The sequence below is a fragment of the Gekko japonicus genome, unplaced genomic scaffold, assembly GCF_001447785.1.
Source record: "Gekko japonicus isolate JY-2015 unplaced genomic scaffold, Gekko_japonicus_V1.1 scaffold1185, whole genome shotgun sequence".
Classification (NCBI taxonomy): Eukaryota; Metazoa; Chordata; class Lepidosauria; order Squamata; family Gekkonidae; genus Gekko; species Gekko japonicus.
Window position 1 is genome coordinate 455,183 of NW_015166458.1, and position 19,794 is coordinate 474,976.

A 19,794-nucleotide genomic window follows, 5' to 3' on the forward strand; every position below is an offset into this window, starting at 1 on the left:
ACCACTTCCTGTGGCAGTGAATTCCATGTGTTAATCACTCTTTGGGTGAAGAAGTACTTCCTTTTATCTTTTAACCCGATCGCTCAGTAGTTTCATGGAGTGCCCACGAGTTCTTGTATTGTGAGAAAGGGAGAAAAGTACCTCTTTCTCTACCTGCTCTTTCTTATAAACCTCGACTCTTCGCGACCCTGTGAACCACATCACACCAGGCCCTCCTGTCTTCCACCGTGCTCTGGAGTTTGCTCACTTTCATGTTCGTTGCATTGGTAACACTGTCTAACCATCTCATCCTTTGCCATCCCCTTATTCTGTTGCCTTCAATCTTTCCCAGCATCAGGGTGTTCTCCAGTGAGTGCTCCTTTCTCATTTGGTGGCCAAAGTATTTGAGCTTCAGCTTCAGTATCTGGCCTTCCAGGGAACAGTCAGGGTTGATTTCCTTTAGGACAGACTGATTTTTTAAAAATAAGGATTGACTGATTTGATCTCCTTGCAGTCCAAGGGACTCTCAAGAGTCTTCTCCAGCACCATAATTCAATAGCGTCTATTCTTTGGCGCTCAGCCTTCCTTATGGTCCAACTCACACAGCCATACATGACTACTGGGAATACCATTGCTTTGACCATTTTGTTGTCTAGGCTGCCAGGCAACAGGTCTCCCATTGGAGCAGGAGACCTGGCTTGCCTAACTGATGTAGAAGGGCAAAGCCTCTGCTCATGTGGAGTTCTGTGTGTGAACTGGGAAGTAGTGGTTTGTGACCAATGTGCTCAGAAGCCCTTAGCCTCTGCCTGCCATCTGTAAAATGGGAATAGTCCTATTTAACTGGATGAAAAAATAAAGATTGCAACACATTTTGTACCACAAGACAGTTTATAGAGAAAACAAAGAGCCCAGAGATGAGTTATATTTATCTTTTGTAATGCAGAAGTGCAGCATGGGAGGGTAAATGTGGAGATTTATCCTAGTGAGAATTTGCTGTATGGAGTTGGTGACCCTTAGAAACTGCTTACTGGACTGGACTACCAGATCTGATGGACTGTGGAAAATTCTGTGTACCAGTGTGAGTAACGGGTCCACATGGAACATGATGGCATGACTCACTGCAGTCATGATGGTTTGCCCTTCAATATTGCTGCGTTCACTTCTGTATTGTGGCTGTTTAAAGTAGCCACCGCCTAACAGCTCATTCCCCCCCCCCTCCATTCAGCCAGATCACGCTGAGGGCTGATCTTGAGACTGACCAACAGCAGCCAGGGAGACCTTAGCTCTAAACTTCTAGTTAGAATGTTGACCTTTTAGCTTAGCCAATGAGGAACCCTCCAGTCAATCACTATATCAACTTTTTCCCCTCCATTCAGCCAGATCACGCTGAGGGCTGATCTTGAGCCTGACCAACAGCAGCCAGGGAGACCTTAGCTCTAAACTTCTAGTTAGAATGTTGACCTTTTAGCTTAGCCAATGAGGAACCCTCCAGTCAATCACTATATCAACAGGGCAGAAGAAGGAGAACATCAAGGGGATGATTGCAGCTACAGTATGTTGTCTCACCATTCTGATGATCAAACTGCAGAGCCGAAATAACAAACATAGAGGCATTGTGTTTTGTGTTTCTACAAAAAGACTTTCTCTTCTGGGAGCTTTTTTAAAAAAAAAAAAAGGAAAAAAAGGTATGCTCTTTGGCACCTCCAAAAGGCTTGCCAAGTCTCAAAATTCCTATTTTTCAAACTGAAAGCATGGAGGAATGACGTTTGTTCAGACATAATTCATGCACGCACACACAAAACACAGCACAGAACAGCTCTGTGCAGAATAAATGTGCCATTTATTATGGATGATGATAATGATGATGATGATGATGATGATGATGATGATGATGATGATGATGATTAGTTTGCCGTCAAGTTGCAGCCAACTTATGGTGATCCCACAGGGTTTTCAAGGACAGAGATGTTCCGAGGTGGCTTCTACAAAAAGACTTTCTCATATTGGAGCTTTAAAAAATAAATAAATAAAGGGAAAAAAGGTATGCTCTTTGGCACCTCCAAAAGGCTTGCCAAGTCTCAAAATTCCTATTTTTCAAACTGAAAGCATGGAGGAATGACATTTGTTCAGACATACTTCATGCACGCACACACAAAACACAGCACAGAACAGCTCTGTGCAGAATAAATGTGCCATTTATTATGGATGATGATGATGATGATGATGATGATGATGATGATGATGATGATGATGATGATGATTAGTTTGCCGTCAAGTTGCAGCCAACTTATGGTGATCCCACAGGGTTTTCAAGGACAGAGATGTTCCGAGGTGGCTTGCCATTGTCTGCCTTGATGTAGCGACCCTGGACTTCCTTGGTGGTCTCCCATCCAAATACTAAGCAGGCCAACCCTTTTTAACTTCTGAGACTGGATGAGATCATGCTAGCCTTGGCCATCCAGGAGATGCTCTTGTTTTGGGGCAACATCCTGTGGTTTGAGACTGATTTTACCATAGAGTTTCGCCCCCAAGGCAGAGCATCACCGTGTGACATCCCCAACATGCTAACGTTACTTCCGCGTGATGTCAGCACGTCATGGTGCTCCACCCCACTCCCAGAAAGTTTCCTCCCCCGTCCTGCCGGCACAGCATTCAGACCTGGCAACCCTAAAAGTAGCATATACCTCCAGCAGCTACTATAGTTCCTGAGTTGCACTGGGCCCGGCGGTCACATAGCACAGGAGCCCCACTGGATCCAGTGGTAAATGGCTGCACAGCCTGGGACCTGGGTGGAATTACAACTGCTCAGCCTGAGAGCCCTGCTGGGCCCAGTGCTGGCTGCCATGTAGCCTGGGAGCCATGCGGGGCAGGCCACCAGCAATGGGTAACTCTGGAGTTGCATTGGGCCCACTCCTGGCAGCTGTGTAGCCCCTGGGGCAGCCCCTGGGTGTGCTGCTCCTAGCAGTGAATACTGGGCCTGGTGAAAAAGTGTGTGGGGGGGGATTTCCCCCAGCAAGTATCACGGGCCCACACTTGTTTATATATCTAATAGTGATGTGTGGTGCCCTTCTGTGGATATCTAAATCTGTGGATCATTGCCACAGTGACATGAAATAGATTTCCTGAAATCTTAAAAAAAAAAAAAACTTTGGTGTTTTAAATTTGCTTCCCAAATAAAACATAACTTCCCACCAAAATACCTTGATTCTGTAGAGCTGGCAGCAGTTGACTCGAGGAGCTGCTTCAGGCCTGGCTGCAGTGGATGCCAGGAGTGGCAGTGGCAGGCTTCAGGAGCTGCTCCAGGCTTGGAGTGGCTCCCAGACACCGCGGTTGCTGTGGCCGGGTTCACAGGTAGGTGGTGGGGCCTAGAGCCACACTGGGATGGGTAATGGGAAGGGATAGGATTCCCCCACGCTGTGAATCCCATGGGTCCCCCACTTGAAATCTATATTTGTAAATCTCTGATTGCAACTTCTTTGGCTCATGATCCTGCTCTTACATGATGCTATGGAGCAATAGACATGAACAGTTTTCATGCTGTAAATTCAATATGTTCCAGTCCAAAGCACAACAGAGGGAACAGATCCACACATGCATTTTATTCATTTATTTTGAACCTTTTTTTAAACTTTGCCTTTGCAATCAAAACCATTTAAAACAAATTGATCAACACAAGCTGTACAGTGCAAATAAAACAACACACCCAAACACTTTCAAGACCACAAGGACATTTCCAATCATTTCTAGTTTGAAAGGATAATCTTATCTGCCTGCCTGGCCTGTGATGAAGGGATCTGACAATTGAGAAGACCCAAGAACAGTGAAAGTTGGGGGCATAATCAATTAATTCTAGTATGAAGAATGCAACTGGAGCACAGATTCATATATAGGTGGTCCGTGGAAATCAGTGCAGGACCTTAAAGGTACAAAGCAGCACCATGAATTGAACCCAGTAGCAGAGTGATACAAAGAAATTGGCTTGTTGCAGTTGACCCTAGCATTTGGGGCTAGTGGGAGCTTCCAGATTGTATTGAAGGGCAGCCCCATGAAGAGAGTATCACAGTAGACCTGCTTAAAGATTGTACTTGATCACTGTGGATGGGTCTGTGTCTAGGAGGGTCTATAAACTCTGGAACCTATGTGGTTCTAGCCAATTTTGCCACTTGTTTTTCTAACAACAAAGTAGGATCTGACCAAATCCCACTGCTTTTAACGCTTTTAACGTGAAACACTGAAGACCCTTTTGCACTGTTAAGTAGTAGTCAGTCAATCCCCTCCTGGGCATCACACTTTGCCATAATATATCCTCTGTGTGTCTCCCATGAGCCACATGGGAGCTGATACTCAGGGCTACTGCTCACCAGTGCTCATTCATGTGCCCACCCGCTTGTGGTGACCAGTCATGTGACTCCTTTGCCACGAAGGCTGAAGTTCTGCATGCTGCCTTCATGCGGATGTGTTATGGAGTGCAAAACTGCACCTCCAGTTTCTGACAGTGATGAGCAGGTAGCTGCTATGACTGGGATTTTGTTTTCAAAAATCAAGAAAGTGCTGATAAGCATTGCAGAAGTCTGGGTTGCCAGCCACCAGGTGGGGACTGGAAATCCCCCCAGAATTACAACTGATCTCCATCTGACAGAGATCAGCTCCCCCAGATAAAATGGCTGCTGTGGAGGGTGGGCTCTATGGCCTTAGACCCTGTTGAGTTCCCTCCCCTCCCCAAACCCTCTCCCTCCCCAGGCTCCAAGAATTTCCTAACCTGGAGTTGGCAACTGTATGCAGAACACCGTTCCCTCCTAAAAGTGGAAAGAAGTTTTATATTCAGAAATGCTGCCCATGTGCACAGTGCTTTTCTATAATGAAGGTAAAATGCTTTTGCTTTTAAAGACCAGAGTTTGGTTCACACTTTGATAAACATTTCAAAACCAGATCTACTTCTGCTTAGGCACAGAGTACACTTTTGGCTAGGTTTTATTTATTTATTTATTTATTTATTTATTTTAGTTTTACTGAATAGCATCCTAGGTCTTTAATAGCAGCTGAGAATGCACACCATTCATGTGAGCTGGATCGCCCGGGGTAGCCCTAGCTTGTCAACTTTCAGTAGGTAAACAGGGTCAGTCCTGGTTAGTCCTTGGATGGGAGATCACCAAGGAAGTCCAGGCTTGCAGAGGCAGGCAATGGCAAACCACCTCTGACCATGTCTTGCCTTGAAAACCCTACATGGCAGCTGTAAGTCAGTTGGACAGAGAGATACTTTTCTTTCTCTCCCACAATACAAGAAACCAGGGTCAGATCTAGCTGTCTGTCTGTCTGTCTATCAGCACATAAGAGATCTTGTTGCATTCCTGAAAAACAAAAAGAGGAACTATAACAAGGGGCAGTGATTCATCAGGAGCAGGGAATGGCCCTGGCAAATAGTGACATGGGAGCATCTGGAGCTGCCCTTCTGCAGTCCAGCTGGCTTAAGCACAGCCCAAACTAAATTCTTTTGGAAGTGGATGAGAACATCAGAGAGATTTTCAGTGGGCACCAGAGCAACTTCAGAGCATGAGAACTTTATATTTCAGCAGCAGCAGCCTGAATGGTCTTCAACTATTCCGAGCTTGCCCTGGTGCCACTGCTTGGTGGCGTGGGGACAGAATTGCACCACCACGTTCAGCACACTGTTGGAATAACTGAACTTCTCCAAGCTAGTTACATGCAAATTACCAACAAGGTTTCAAAGCCACAAGCAGCCATTGTAAAAGCATTCATCTCCAAGTGCCTGTGGCTGCAGTCCTCTGTTGACTTCCAAGGGGGTGTAGGATTGGGCTGTGATTTGCAGGGTGCCAGTTTGAGAAGCAGGCTTGGAAAGTCAGGGCCAGGGGTCTACCGAAAGAGCTGCAGGGAAGGTGTGGAAGCTGTGGTTCCTAGGTAATAAATGAAATCCTCAGGTGGCTGCCTATTGAAGGTTTAATACCTGGGAAGTGATAAAGATATAACTAGCCCTGGACTGGGGGAATTTCCCCATCTCTTCCCCTGTCAATGAATGACTAGCTGCAGAAGTCTGCGCAGTGGGTGTTATATTGGGAACGACACTCCTCTGGCCTAATTCTCCATCGACCTGATTTGCATGAATCTGTTCCTCATGCCCAGGGCATTTCTCATCCATGGTGAAACTGTGAGTCAATTGTTCACATTTGTGTCGGGCTGGCTTTGTGAAAAGCGATTCAATAGGAAGAGGCTTTATTCATGCCCTCTTGCAGGGATCGAGCCGTTGGGAAAAGTGTTCATGCATTTTATCTGGTAAACATCTCTGCACATTGTGACGTTATCTTCCCTCCCCCCCCCCAAATCCATTCTGTGGTTTCATTCTTGGAAAAGCTCCAAGGGAGTGAATCAGATGTTGGCTAAGACATAGTGAACAGTATGGATTACCTGGAGGTTGGATGAAGGAGGAGGAAGGGGAAGATTCTCCCTCCATCACACACACACACACACACACAAACACACACATCTCTCAGTGGTAGGGACCTGACAGCACCATCCTAAACAGAATTACACCTTCTAAGTCCATTGGTGCCCTGACCTGGATAGCCCAGGTTAGCCCAATCTCGTCATATCTTAGAAACTAAGCAGGGTTGGTCCTGGTCGGCATTTGGATGGGAGACCACCAAGGAATCCCAGGGTTGTGATGCAAAGGCAGACAGTGGCAATCCACATATGAATGTTCTCTTGCCTTGAAAACCCCACGGGGTTGCCATAAGTCAGCTGCAACCTGATGGCAGAAAGAAAAAAGTCCATTGGTCAATGGGCTCAGAAGGATGTAATTCTGCTTAGGGTAGCATCGTAAGATTGCAATCATGTGTACATTTATCTGCAAGTAAATCCTATTTAAGTCTGTGAGACTTACTTCTGAATGAATCTGTTTAGGATTGCATTGTATTTTTTTTCTCTATTAACCATAGGCCAGAAGGAATCAAACTGTGCAAAGATGCAAGTCCCATATGATAACAACAGCAATGCGGGAGGGGGGGAATGTCATGAACCTTTCAGCATGAAATTATTGAGCATCACACACATGCAAACCACATTCATGAGCATCTTTAAAAAAAAACCTTCAGTGGCTCTTGATTGCCAGCTAATCCCGATCTGATAATAACCTTCTTTGGATTTGCCAAGAAAATGTCGAAAAATCTGGCAAAGGAGATTGCCCTGCCAGAGACAGGTGGAGAAATGTGCAGGATGCTTCCTTAGAAAGTGAGCACTTAAAAAAAAAAAATTAAAATTAAAAAAGTGTTCTTGTTTTTTAAAAAAGCAGTCCCTGTCTCCCTATCCCTGCCCCCCGCACCCCATGAGCAGAATCGAGATACAAAGGGAACAATCTTTCTTCAGTCTCATCAGTAATAGCAAATGAGCATAAACTGCAACTGATGAACATGTGAGGATATTCCTCATAGTGAAATTAGATAACCTGAAACTATTTCAAGCTCATGTTTGGATTTAAACTTAGCATACCACAGGGACTGAAGTTTGATGACCCTGAGTAAAGAGGTCACAAATTATTTTGCATTCTGCACTCTGTTCTGACAGTGTCATAGATGCAACGAACATGAATTTGAGCAAACTTCAGAGGACGGCGGAAGACCGGAAAGCCTGGCGTGATCTGGTCCATGGGGTCGCGAAGAGTCGGACTCGACTGTGCGATTGAACAACAACGACAACTCTGTTGGATTCTTACTAAAGAGGTATTCATCTGAAAAGTCAAAATTGCAGACCATAAATACTAATTTATAACTTCTGAAATCCGGAAACTCCCATGTTTTGATAGATTTTGTTGTCATTGTTTTTTTAATGTATTTAGTGCATTTGAATCTCATCCTTCTTTCAAGAAGTTCAGGGCAGTATATTTGGTACCCCTTCTTCCATTTCATCTAGGGTTCCCAGCCTCCCGGTGAGGCCTGGAGATCTCCTGGAATTACAGCTCATCTCCGGACTGCAGGGACCAGTTCTCCTGGAGAAAATGGCTGCTTTGGAGGACAGACTCCGTGGCATCATATGCTGCTCAAGTCCCTCCTCTCCCCAGACCCAGCCCTTCCCAGGCTCCTCCCCCCCTCCAAATCTGCAGGAATTCCCCAACGCACAGTTGGCAGTCCTAGTCTAATCCTCACAACAACCCAGTGAGGTAGGTCCAGGGGTCATTTCGTAGAAAAAGAGCTAGGGGAACTCATTAGCATAACTCATTAGCATATGCCACACACCCTGACATCACCGTAAGTGTGTCATAAGGCCACACCCCCTGACATCACCGGCGGGAGTGCAAGGAAGCACCGCAAAGGCCCTCCCTGGTTCCAGGCAGGCAGGGGTGGGGAGAGGCAGGGAGGAAGCAACTTACCCTCCCTCTTCTCCTGCCTCCTCCTGGCTGAATGAGGGCCGGAAGCGGGGCGGCCGGAAGCAGGGGGCGGGGCTTTGTCATGTGCCCCACCCCCCGCACCTCACCCGGGGGAACTGCATTCCCCCACGATCCCCCCCGAAATGACCTCTGGGTTAGGCTTAGCGTTACCAACCTCCAGGTGGGGACTCACTGGATATTTTCCAGCATTACAACTGATTTCCAGATGACAGAGATAATTTTCCCTGGAGAAAACTGCTGCTCTGAAGGGCGAATTCTGTGGCATAATACTCTTCTGACTCTGCTGAGGTCCCTCCCCTCCCAGACCTGCCCTCCCCAGGCTCCATCCCCCCAAAAAAAATTTCCAGGAATTTCCCAACCCACCTAGTTAGGCTAAAAGAGAATGACTGGCTCACGGCCACTCAGTAAAGTTTTCATAGCAAGTCGAGACTGGAAGCCGGATCTCCCATGGGTTTGCCAACAACCAGGAGAAAAATGGTCCTGCCCCCCTTAATAGAGGTTTAATGTGTAGAAATGGGCAGATGAAGCTTTTCGTGGCATGGAGGTCAATAGCATCACCTGGTAAATAACATCCCATTCATTGGGCCTCCATTAAAAGGGCAGGACATTTTTTCTCTGGGCTGTCCTGTTGGCATTCCTAGTCACTCAAGTAACAGCCTAACCACTGTACCACACTGGCTGTATATTAGTGTTCTCATTACTCCTTCTATCAGATTTCCGGGGGGGGGGAATCCACACCTATTTTTTTTTTGTGTTGACTCCAGGGCTCTCCGTTGTCATCAGAAATAGGCTGGAATTCCCCTCCTGCTGATGGGTGTCAGGTTCCACAGCCAACAACTGAGTACACGCTTATTAGAAAGGTTATACTTGATTGAAGAGCTATAGATACATTAACAAAGGCACTGTTAAGAATGGCGTCACCTCTACAAGCATAATGGGATATAGGGTATTCGTATGCACCCCCCCTCCTTAGGCCAATTAGCCACATTCCCGCACGGGGGAGAAGGAGCCCCAGGCCGTTAGAGCCAAAGCTGGGAACCGACAGCGCTCCCACGGTTCCCTCACTCCCAGACACCACACCACCTGCACAGCTATAGATAAGCAAGCAGTGAAGAAGCACAAAAGGAATGCAGCAGTATTTTGAAGCATCTGACCCCTCTTACCACTATGGCAGCATAGCTGACAATGGGGAACAAACAAGATAGTTTTCACTACAGCTAACCTGTGAAATAAATAAATAAATAAATAAATAAATAAATTTCTTGCACTGTATTCGCTTGACAGACATCGCTAAAGAAAGAAAATCTCAAGGACGGGGGGGGGGGATTATTCGGACTGGCCAATGCTCACAAAGCAGTATGCAAACCTTCAAGTTACACAAAAGCTTGCAAACCAAGCTGTGAAAATGAGATGGTTTTTGTAAAGGCGTTATCAGCGGCTGTTGTTTGAGTGGATCTGCATTGATGCTTGTTTGATCTGCTTTAACAAGAACAATAGTCAAGTTATGTGTCTTGCCTCCCAAAATACTATTTATTATATATACAAATCTACCAATTCCCACGCACACATACGGTGTTTTACAGCATGAATGAAAAGAACAGACCCCCCTCCCCTGAGGAGTCTAAAAGGAAGGTTATCATTAAAACAGTGTCATTATTATTACATTTTATCCCACATTTCCTCCAAAGATGTTGTAAATGTCCCTCAACCCCAATTTTATCCTTGTTACAACCCTGGGAGGTAAGTTAGACTGAGAGAGAAGGTCTTCTAATAAACTTCACAGCAAGCATGGGCCTGAGCCTGGATCTTCCCAGACCTGGTCTAATGTGCTAGACACTACACCACATTGGCTCTCTCTGACACAAGGGACAGTCTTGTGTCACTTCAGACTAAGCAGCTTTAGGCTTTAAGATGTGATATGGAACTTTCGTATTTACTGCAAATAATACCTCTCTGGAATAAAGTCTGTGAATGTGGAAAGAACCGAGGGAAGTTGTGTGGGGAGCAAGGCATAGGGTTTCTATTTGCCCACTGTTGGTGGGCAAATTCCTGCAAATGCTCCCCTGTGACCACCGGTACTCAGTTAAGCAGCATGAGGGAAATGGGGGGATATTAGAAGCGCACTGATAACACTTCCGAATGGAACCCTGAAGTGATGTTGGCAATGATCTAGGAATGTTCCCAATCTCTATGGTTTTTAACCATAAAGATCCAGTGAAATCCTAGAGCATTGGTGTGGTGTTGTCGCTCTGATTTTCAGATGGAAGTGATGTCGACTCATCACCGAGGTACTTTTTCCCATGTCTCACCTGCCGAAGTCTCCCAGGTAACAGGCAAGAAACTCTCTCATTGCTGAGGCTGAAGATTTATGGATTAAAGAACAGGTCCAGTAAAAGTGGGAATGGTTAGGGTCTCAATGGGTAGCCATGTTAGTCCGTCAGTAGCGGTAGAAAAGAGTCCTGAAGAAGTGAGCAGTGACTCATGAAAGCTCCTACCCTGCCACAGTTTTTGTTAGTCTTTAAGGAGCTACTGGACTCTTACTCTTTTCTACTGTATGAAGAGATCTGAAAAAATAAAGAGAAAAGCCTCTTCTGAGAAGTAACACTGTGGGCCACCCAAATTAAAAACGGCTTCTAGATAGGGTTACCAGCTCTGGGTTAGGAAATTTCTGGATATAGTGCCATAAAGTCCACCCTCCAAAGCAGCTGTTTTCTTCAGGGGAACTGATCTTGGTTGTCCGAAGATCAACTGAAATAGTGGGAGATCTCCAGCTGCCCCCTGGAGGTTGACAACCCTATATGTAGAGGAGTTCTATGGAAGCAACAGACTTTTTTTGTGGTGGAGATCAGTAATAGTAAAGATAAAGGTTTCCCTTGCTCAAAAGCCGGTTGAATCCCACTCTAGGGGGCGGTGCTCATCTCCGTTTCCAAGCCGAAGAGCCAGTGCTGTCCAATGACATTTCTGTGCTCATGTGGTTGGCATGACTAAACACTGAGGAGCATGGAATGCTGTTACTTTCCCACCGAAGTGGTACCTATTTATCTACTTGCAATTAATGGCTTTCGAACTGCTAGGTTGGCAGGAGCTGGGGCCAGAGACATCACGCAGCACTAGGGTCTTGAACTGCCAAACTACAGATCTTTTTTTTTTCGGCCCCCCAGAGGAGATTTTTTCCATAAAATACATTAAAATATGCATTAAGCAAATACAAGCAGAGTTGTGTATGCAGATAACTGATAACTGCTTTTCTTGACAAGATCCATGCACTCACCTATGAGAGGCACTCAAACAGTTTGCAGAATAGCATGAACTATTTCCTCCATCATGTGCATAGATATGATTGTAAACTTTTCACATTACCTGCTTCATGCCATTCATCTCCACTCTTTTGAGAAGATCTATATATCTAATACCGAAGTGGCCCCCTCTGTGCGGATATCTAAATCTGCACATCGGGGGCCCCTGGGGGGGGAGGAGATGTTTGTGCGCACGTGGGGCGGTCCCCACGCCTGCACAAAAATCTAAAATCTGGAGAAAAATATCGGGGGATACTTAAACCCCCCCGAAAGTGCCAGAGCGTCCCCCACCCCTCGCTGCCACCCCTCGCTGCCACCCCTCGCTGCCACCCCTCGCTGCCTCGGAGCCGGGCGGGAGGGCAGCGAGGCCCGGGGGGAATCAGCAAGCGCCTCGGAGCTGGGGAGGGAATCAGTCAAGCCGCAGCTGACTTAGAGCGACCTCGCACATATGGCTCGCATTGCCTGCTTCTGCGGGTTAGCGCCTTCAACAGCATTCGGGGTAGGTGATCCGCAATCGGCGACCCGGAGTAGGGAACGCGAGGCTCCTTCAACGTCGCAATGCCCACCGCCAGCGGCGCCCGGAGCCCTTCCCTCAAATGCAGTCCCGCCTCTGGCTCCAAGTGCAAAGGCTGACTCCGCCGCGCGGTAGTAATTCCCACCGAACCCATTGACTCTCCGGCAAGGCGAGGTAACACCCGGGCGGCCGCCCTGCCTTCCAGTTCTCTGGGCTGCCGCCGAGAAGGACACTCCGCCCCCGCCGCCGCAGCCCAACCCCTATCACCTATCAGCAAACCAGCCCCCTCTTTTCGGTGAGGGAACGCCCCCCCCAAGAGAGGGCTCCGACCATTCCCCCCTCCCCGGCGGCGCAGCGACCACTGCCCTGCAAGACTCGACAGCGCAAAGGACGCCTGAAACTGGGCTTCCGATCTCCCGCTTTTACAACTGATCTCCAGCTGACAGAGAGCAGCTCCTCACACGCCGGCAACCCTGTTTTCCCACCCCGCACGACTCGGGGTTTGCGTCGCAGAGAGCCCCGCATTCGAACTCGCAGCGCCGCGGGAGCCACCCAGGAAAAACTGCTGGCCGCTGCCACCGCTCCCGCAACGGATTCACTCACCGCCGCGCGCACCCCGCCCCTCCGGATGACAGCCCCGGCGAGGTAGTAACCCGTCTCCACCGCCTCCGCCTCCTCGCCCGGCAGCGCCTACTTGCAAGACCTGGGCGCCATGGCCGCCGAGTGTAAAAGTTGTGATTCTTCCGAAGCTTGTTTCTTTTCCAGCTTTTGCACCTTTTTCTTGACTTTTTTAGTGTTGGCATCCATTTCCTTCACCTTCTCAGCAGTTTGCTCCATTATTTTTAAAGTCTCAGTTAGTTGGAGCTGCTGAGTTGCAAGATTCTGGTTTAGAGTTGTCAGCTGTTGTTTGATGTTAGTCATCTGGTCCAGCAGAGGGCGCAAGGAATCTGCCAACATTTTGGAGAACTCAGTGACCTCTTCCGGTCAAGGGCTCATGGTCCCCGCTGGTTTTACTTTTGCTGGTTGGTCTTTCTCTGCCCTCTTCCCCACCATCTTTATGGATTGTTTACTTTTATGAAAACTTGCTAAAGTCTCTGAAATACGCCCATATGCTTATCCACGCTCTGGTAAGTCTCTCAAAACAGATTTCAACGCTTTTTCTTCCGCTCCCCCCCTTAGTATTTCATTGCTTAGTTCATGTGCATGGGAGGGCCCCTCCCTGCTCGCTTTTCTCGCCGTTCCCAGGGGGTAGCTTTCTTTTTAAATTCTCGTATTCGCTTTAACCTGACTCACTGTTCAGTGTTGGTCATACGACCTCGCGCGGCACACATTCAAAATGCTTGATCTCCGACGCTTGTCCCGGTCAGCGGCTCTAGATCCGTATGGACACTCAGTGGCAGGACCGTCAGGGTGGAGGAGTGCCTCAATTCCCCAGCATTGCGCTGGTGAAGAGGTCACCCCTCAAAAGCCCCATGGCTGGGAGCCTTTTGCCAAGGCTCTTGGGGGAGGTAGCGACCCGTCGCTGCCCCTCCTTTCCGCTGGTGCGCAAATCACATCCCCGGGAGGTCCAGGAGATGCGTCCGCCAGCGTGTTACCATAAACCGGAAGTCCAAACTACAGATCTTCTGATCTGCGGCTCAGCATCTTAACCTCTGAGCCACCGTGGCCTCGAGATCAGTAATACATACACTTTTAAAAAATCATTTCTTTTTCAGTTTTCGTTCCAACAATAATAACAGCAACACAAGATTCTGAACTCGGTATCACTTTGGAGAGTTTGTTGAATTTCACATCTTCTATTTCCTCACACATGACCAATTCCTCTGTTCCTCAGAGATTACTCTCCTTTGTCAAACAGCAATGAGTGGCTGAATAAACATGGCCCATTGTCTTCAGGCAGGTCCCAAAGGTTTGTGTGTGCCTTTTCTAAAAAATGGAGCTTAATACTTCCATTACGATGTGGTTTTTGTAACTTTATACTGAGGGCTCAGAAATGGATCCTTCTTTGTGGGGTAGTGGCCATAAAGTCAATAAAGGCCTTGGATCACATGATTTTTCTTTCTTTCTTTTAAACTCAGCACTTTCTCTAGTTTTCCGGCTACTCTAATGCTTAGTCACCTAGTGTGACCATAAAACAGCTCTTGATTCCAGGTTGCTCTTGTATGTTTGTGTGAAACAAAACAAGCCGGGGTATAAGCAGATATATGTTACTGTGCCTTGAAAAGAGGGCAAACAACCCGGACTAGCCCTTGCATGTAGACAATTTTTCAGCATCTGAGGTCATTTGGTGCCTAGCACAATGCTGCCCATCACAGTGCTTAGTCACTTAAGGAAATAAAGAATAACACTCCATACACTTTCTCTGAGCAGCATCTTACATTGGACTGCTTGTCTTCCCCTTGGGAATTTCCCCAGTATTCCCAGTAAAGCTGCTGAGGACCAGAAACACAGCAGCCACCATGACAGACTCAACCAGGCCCCACTTGGTATGAACAGTATTTTTTAAATTTATTTACAACATTTATACTCCACTTTTCGGCCCTCATCGGATTTACTAAGGTGTCTAACAGACTAAAAGAAGAAGAAGAGATTGGATTTATACCCCGCCCTTCACTACCCAAAGGTGTCTCAGAGCGGCTTACAAACTCCTTTCCCTTCCCCTCCCCACAACAGACACCTTGTGAGGTAGGTGGGGCTGAGAGAGCTCTTGACAGAAACGGCTCTTTTTCAAGAACACCTCTGCCAGAACTACGGCTTGCCCAAGGTCATCCAGCCAGGTGCAAGTGGAGGAGTGGGGAATCAAACCCGGCTCTCCCAGATTAGAGTCCGCGCACTTAACCACTACACCAAACTGGCTCACATGTGCATGTTTCACATGTAAAACCATACATAATAAAAACACATCTTAGAAACCATTAAAACTGAACAAAAATACATCATTTAAACAATTAAAAAGAAGCTAAAATACACATTAAAATCATTAAAAAAGCCAACTGGGTAGGAAGGAGGGATCACTGACGGAACACCAAAGCAAACTAAAAAAAGATTTCACCTGCTGGTGGAAGACAGCATCAGAAGGGGGACAGGGGAGTCTCTCTCTGGGGAGAGAGTTCCAGAGTTTTGGTGCCAGTAATGGCAGACCTTACCTGGATGGCCCAGTATAGCCTGACATCATCAGATCTCAAAAGCTAAGCAGGGTTTGCCCTCATTAGTATTTGGATGGTAGATGAGCAAGCAATACCAGAGTCTCTACACAGAACCAGGCAATGGCAAACCACCTCTGAAAGTCTCTTGTCTTAAAAACTTGATGGTACTTTACACGCGCTGACTTGGCTCTGACTTGATGGTACTTTACAAGCGCACACGCGCGCGCACACACACACACGGAACATGTCAATAGAACAGTGGACACCTTTGGAAGAAGAAGAAGAGTTCGGATTTATACCCCACCCTTTACTACCCGAAGGAGTCTCAGAGCAGCTTACAATCTCCTTTCCCTTCCCCTCCCCACAACAGACACCCTGTGAGGTAGGTGGGGCTGAGAGAGCTCTTTTGAGAACTGCTCATGAGAGAACAGCTCTGAAAGAGCTTGTAACTGACCAAAGGTCACACCAGCAGCTGCATGTGGAGGACTGGGGAATCAAACATGGTTCTCCCAGATTAGAGTCCGTGCTCCTAACACTACACCAAACTGGCTCTCTTAGTTGATCATGAAGATGTGGAGAGATGCCCATCAAATTCTGCCATCCACATAAATACCTGACAGTGCAATCTTAAGCAGCACTACACCCTTATAAATCCATTAATGGGCTTAGAGGGATGTACCTATAGGGATCAGGTCTCCTGCAAGAGACTTCCCCCCTGCCTCAAGGGTCGGGAGGAGGAGTACTATTACAGCAAACGCTGTGACATGACTTCTGGTTGCATAACCACAAGTGACGTTCTGCCTTGCCACGATGTTCTAGCATAGAGTTTTAGGGGATTGCTAGAGCACCACAGCAATGTGTGATGTCACTTCTGGTTACATTATCAGAAGTGGTACTGCAGCATTGTGTGATACTGCATGACATGTAGTCTTGCCCGCAAAATCTCTCAGGGGTTGCCAGCAACCCTAGGTGTAACTCTTCACGGTTAATTTCTTCTGAGAACTAGTGTAATTGCTTGGCGATGAAGCTGTCAACTAAGCAGTCTCCTATTCAATTCTGGCTTCATGAATATACTATCTGGTCTTAGGCAACCCCCAACTAAGATAGGGGACTAATAATACTAGCCTATCTTACAGGGTTGTTGTTGTAAGGATTATTTAGGCTGGGGCAGGGGCCTGATTTGTGTTGCTGTTGGACTTCTATACAGTGATAACACCGTATTAATAAATAATAGCAACAACAATCCTATTCACCTTAAAGAAAGACGGTTTTTTTCCACATGTGCCATCAAGGTAAAGAAGGGGATATCTTAAATTCACATACAAGTTACAGTTATGTAAAGCAATTTGATTTCCCCCCCATGTAAATCCTTTTTTCCTAGGGGATTATCTTACAGTCAGGGCCATTTTCCTTTCAGGTAGATAATGAATGCGAAACGCTTTACCCGAAAGCACTGAATGCCTGAAGAACACACATACAAGATTCAGTACGCACCAGTGACTAGGGACTGTTAGGCTGGGATGGTGAAGAAGCAGAAAGTCAGATCTATGAAGTTCACCAATGGATCTCATCTGCCTTACCAGATTGTTGCAAAGATACAAGGGAAGCTCTCCAATCCCTGAAGGAAAGATGAGACACAAATGAAATCTATCACTATACAAAGCATCAGTATGGAAACTGGTGCGTGTGTGTGGGGGGGAGTGTCACTGACATTTGTTCGAAGTGGAAACTGGTGCGTGGGGGGGGAGTGTCACTGACATTTGTTCGAATTTTAAGAAATTTTGTTTAAAGATTTGCTTTTGGAAGATACTTCGAGAACACTTTGTGCATGCTTCCATTCCCCCCCCCCAAATTCCTTACAATTTTTACCATCCTAAAAAGTCACACACAAAATAAGGTACTAAAAAATAAATCATGTGTACATTGCCTGTATGATATAACCTGGATAAAAATAACAACCAGCTATCTTTGATTCTCAAACACACACAAAGCAGAAGCCCTTTAAATATGTTTGAATGCTCTTATGTAAAGAACTCCGTTGCCAGGCTGAACAATTTTTGCCCCAATTTTCCCCAGGGCCCTCAATTCAAGTATAAATCTGCAAGTTGTTTTGTTTTTTTAAAAAAAAGGAAGAAAACTTGTTTGAGATTTCTCCCAGATTTCTTTCAGCTCCACCCTCACCCACCCCTCTCCACCCAGTTTTAAAACAATTTCACGGTTTGGTTGCGTAACGCTTTTGCACAGATTAAAACTCTCTTTCTATGAACCTAGCTTCTCCTGTGCCATCATGCCCTTTGCTATAAGTAAAGGGGTATTTAGAACCGTGCTTTGTTCTTCCCGTAATCACTGCAAAGGCAAGATTATGATCTACCATAAGCAATTTTTTTAAGAAGGTCAGGGTTACAAAACAAAAAGGTAGATTCTTTCGGGCAGTTATTGGTTGGTGGCAAAGAGGGTTTCCAAGTTGCCCTTCACTTGCAGAAAGGGTCAGGGCTTGCACACTGGTTTTGTGGTTGCCTGCTAGTCACGCTCTTCACCTTTGTGACATATATGGACTGGATTTAGCTGCATGGGCCCCAGGCTGAAGGCAGAGTGGCTAAGGATCAGATAAGAACTTAGGACACGGCTTGGGATTTTTCTTGCTTACCAGTTTCCTGTAGATAGAATTCAGCTGATAAGGAGCTGGTCAGTAGCTCTCTGACGTAAGGCCGCAAAATGCTGTTTTCAAAAGACATCAACTGGACAAACGAGTTGGTGAACAAGGAGGATGAAAATTTCAATTCTACCTTGTGGTCAGAGGGCCCACTGGGTTCAAATTAGCTGAATGGTGGTACAGAATCATGCAAAAAAAAAAATAGAGAGGAAGGAGTCTGCCTTTAACATTTATTTATTTATTTATTTCCAATTTATACCCCCCCCCCCATGCTGGTACAAACTGGATCAAGGTGGCGTACATAAGTCAAAATACAATAAGATTAATAAATACTATAAAATTCATAATAAAACAATGACATAGTGCTAGTACATCAAAATGGACATGCATGTGAGGGACTATTTAGTGACTGATTGATCTGATTTTTATCCGACTCCGTCCTTTCCCCACCAAGCAGAGAAATTTCCATATGATGGAGTACAAAGGGAGCAGTGGTGTGCATAGAGCATTTGGAAAGCCCACGTGTAGAGGCCAAATCCTCTTTGCTATTGCTTTCTTTGAGCAACTGTCACTGGTATACTACCCCTGAAAATGGAGGCTCCATTTAGCTATCACGGCTAACAGCCACTGATGGATCTATTCTCCGTGAATTTGCCTAATGTCACTTTAAAGCCATCCACGCCAGGCATTGATGAATTTTCTTTGGATATAGGAGACAAACTCATTGTTCAGCCTTCAGGTTTATGTACTTCGATGGCCAGATTTTCTAATTATTGCTACCACAAAACCTCATTCTAACCTTTTCATAGTTTCTCATGCTGCACAGCCAGTTCAGAGAAGGAACTATCTTGCAAGAGGCATTCCCTCCTGTGCAAGAAGGAGTATGCTTCTTCTGCAACAGTGCCTGCTACCAGTTGTTTTTATGAGCATGTGTGTATATGCATGCAAACACACTTATTTCTCAAACCTGCTACCCAATAAATCATGGGCATCTTTTAATTAACCTATAAGTTTTTAATCAATCGAAATCAATTAAGCACTGCAACTCTGCTAAGAAATAAATAGCATGGCTTTGCTTCCCAGTATGTCTATGATTGCAGTGTTCATGTTAATAAAAATACAGTGTGCAAAAGTTCACAGTAAATGAAAAATTCGTGCTTCTGAAACAAATCACATTGCTGTAAGGACGTTAGCCTTTGCTCATAATTAGAAACAAAAAAGAAGTGTTGGCACCTCAAATACTAACAAATATATTGAAAAAATATACTCCCATGGGCTAGAGTCCACTTCTTTCTTTTTTCTTTTTGCCATCAAGTCACAGCTGACTTATGGCAACCTGGGATCTTCAAGGCAAGATAAATTCAGAGGTAGGTTGCCACTGCTGTTGCCACTGCCTCACAACCCTGAACTTCCTTGGAGGTGTTCTACCCAGTGTCCCCTCTAAGCTGAGTTAGCGTGAGCTAGCTCACCGTTTTTTAGCCTCTGGCTCACACATTTTTATCTTAGCTCAGGAAGGACGGCTCCAGATCAAACTAATTTATGCAGTAACCAAATTGCTCACTCACAACTTTAATGCCAGTAAGCTCAGAAAGTAGAATTTTTGCTCACAGGACTCCACAGCTTAGAGGGAGCCTTGGTCCCATCCAAAGACTGACCAGAGCTGACCCTGCTTAGCTACCAAGAATCTGACAAGGCTAGCCGCCCTGGGCTATCCAGGTCAGGGCCCAATTTGTATAAAGAACTGAAATTTAGCTTAGTTGAACTGGTAGTCTTTAAAGTTTCAGAAGACTGGCTTCCACTGATATGGAATA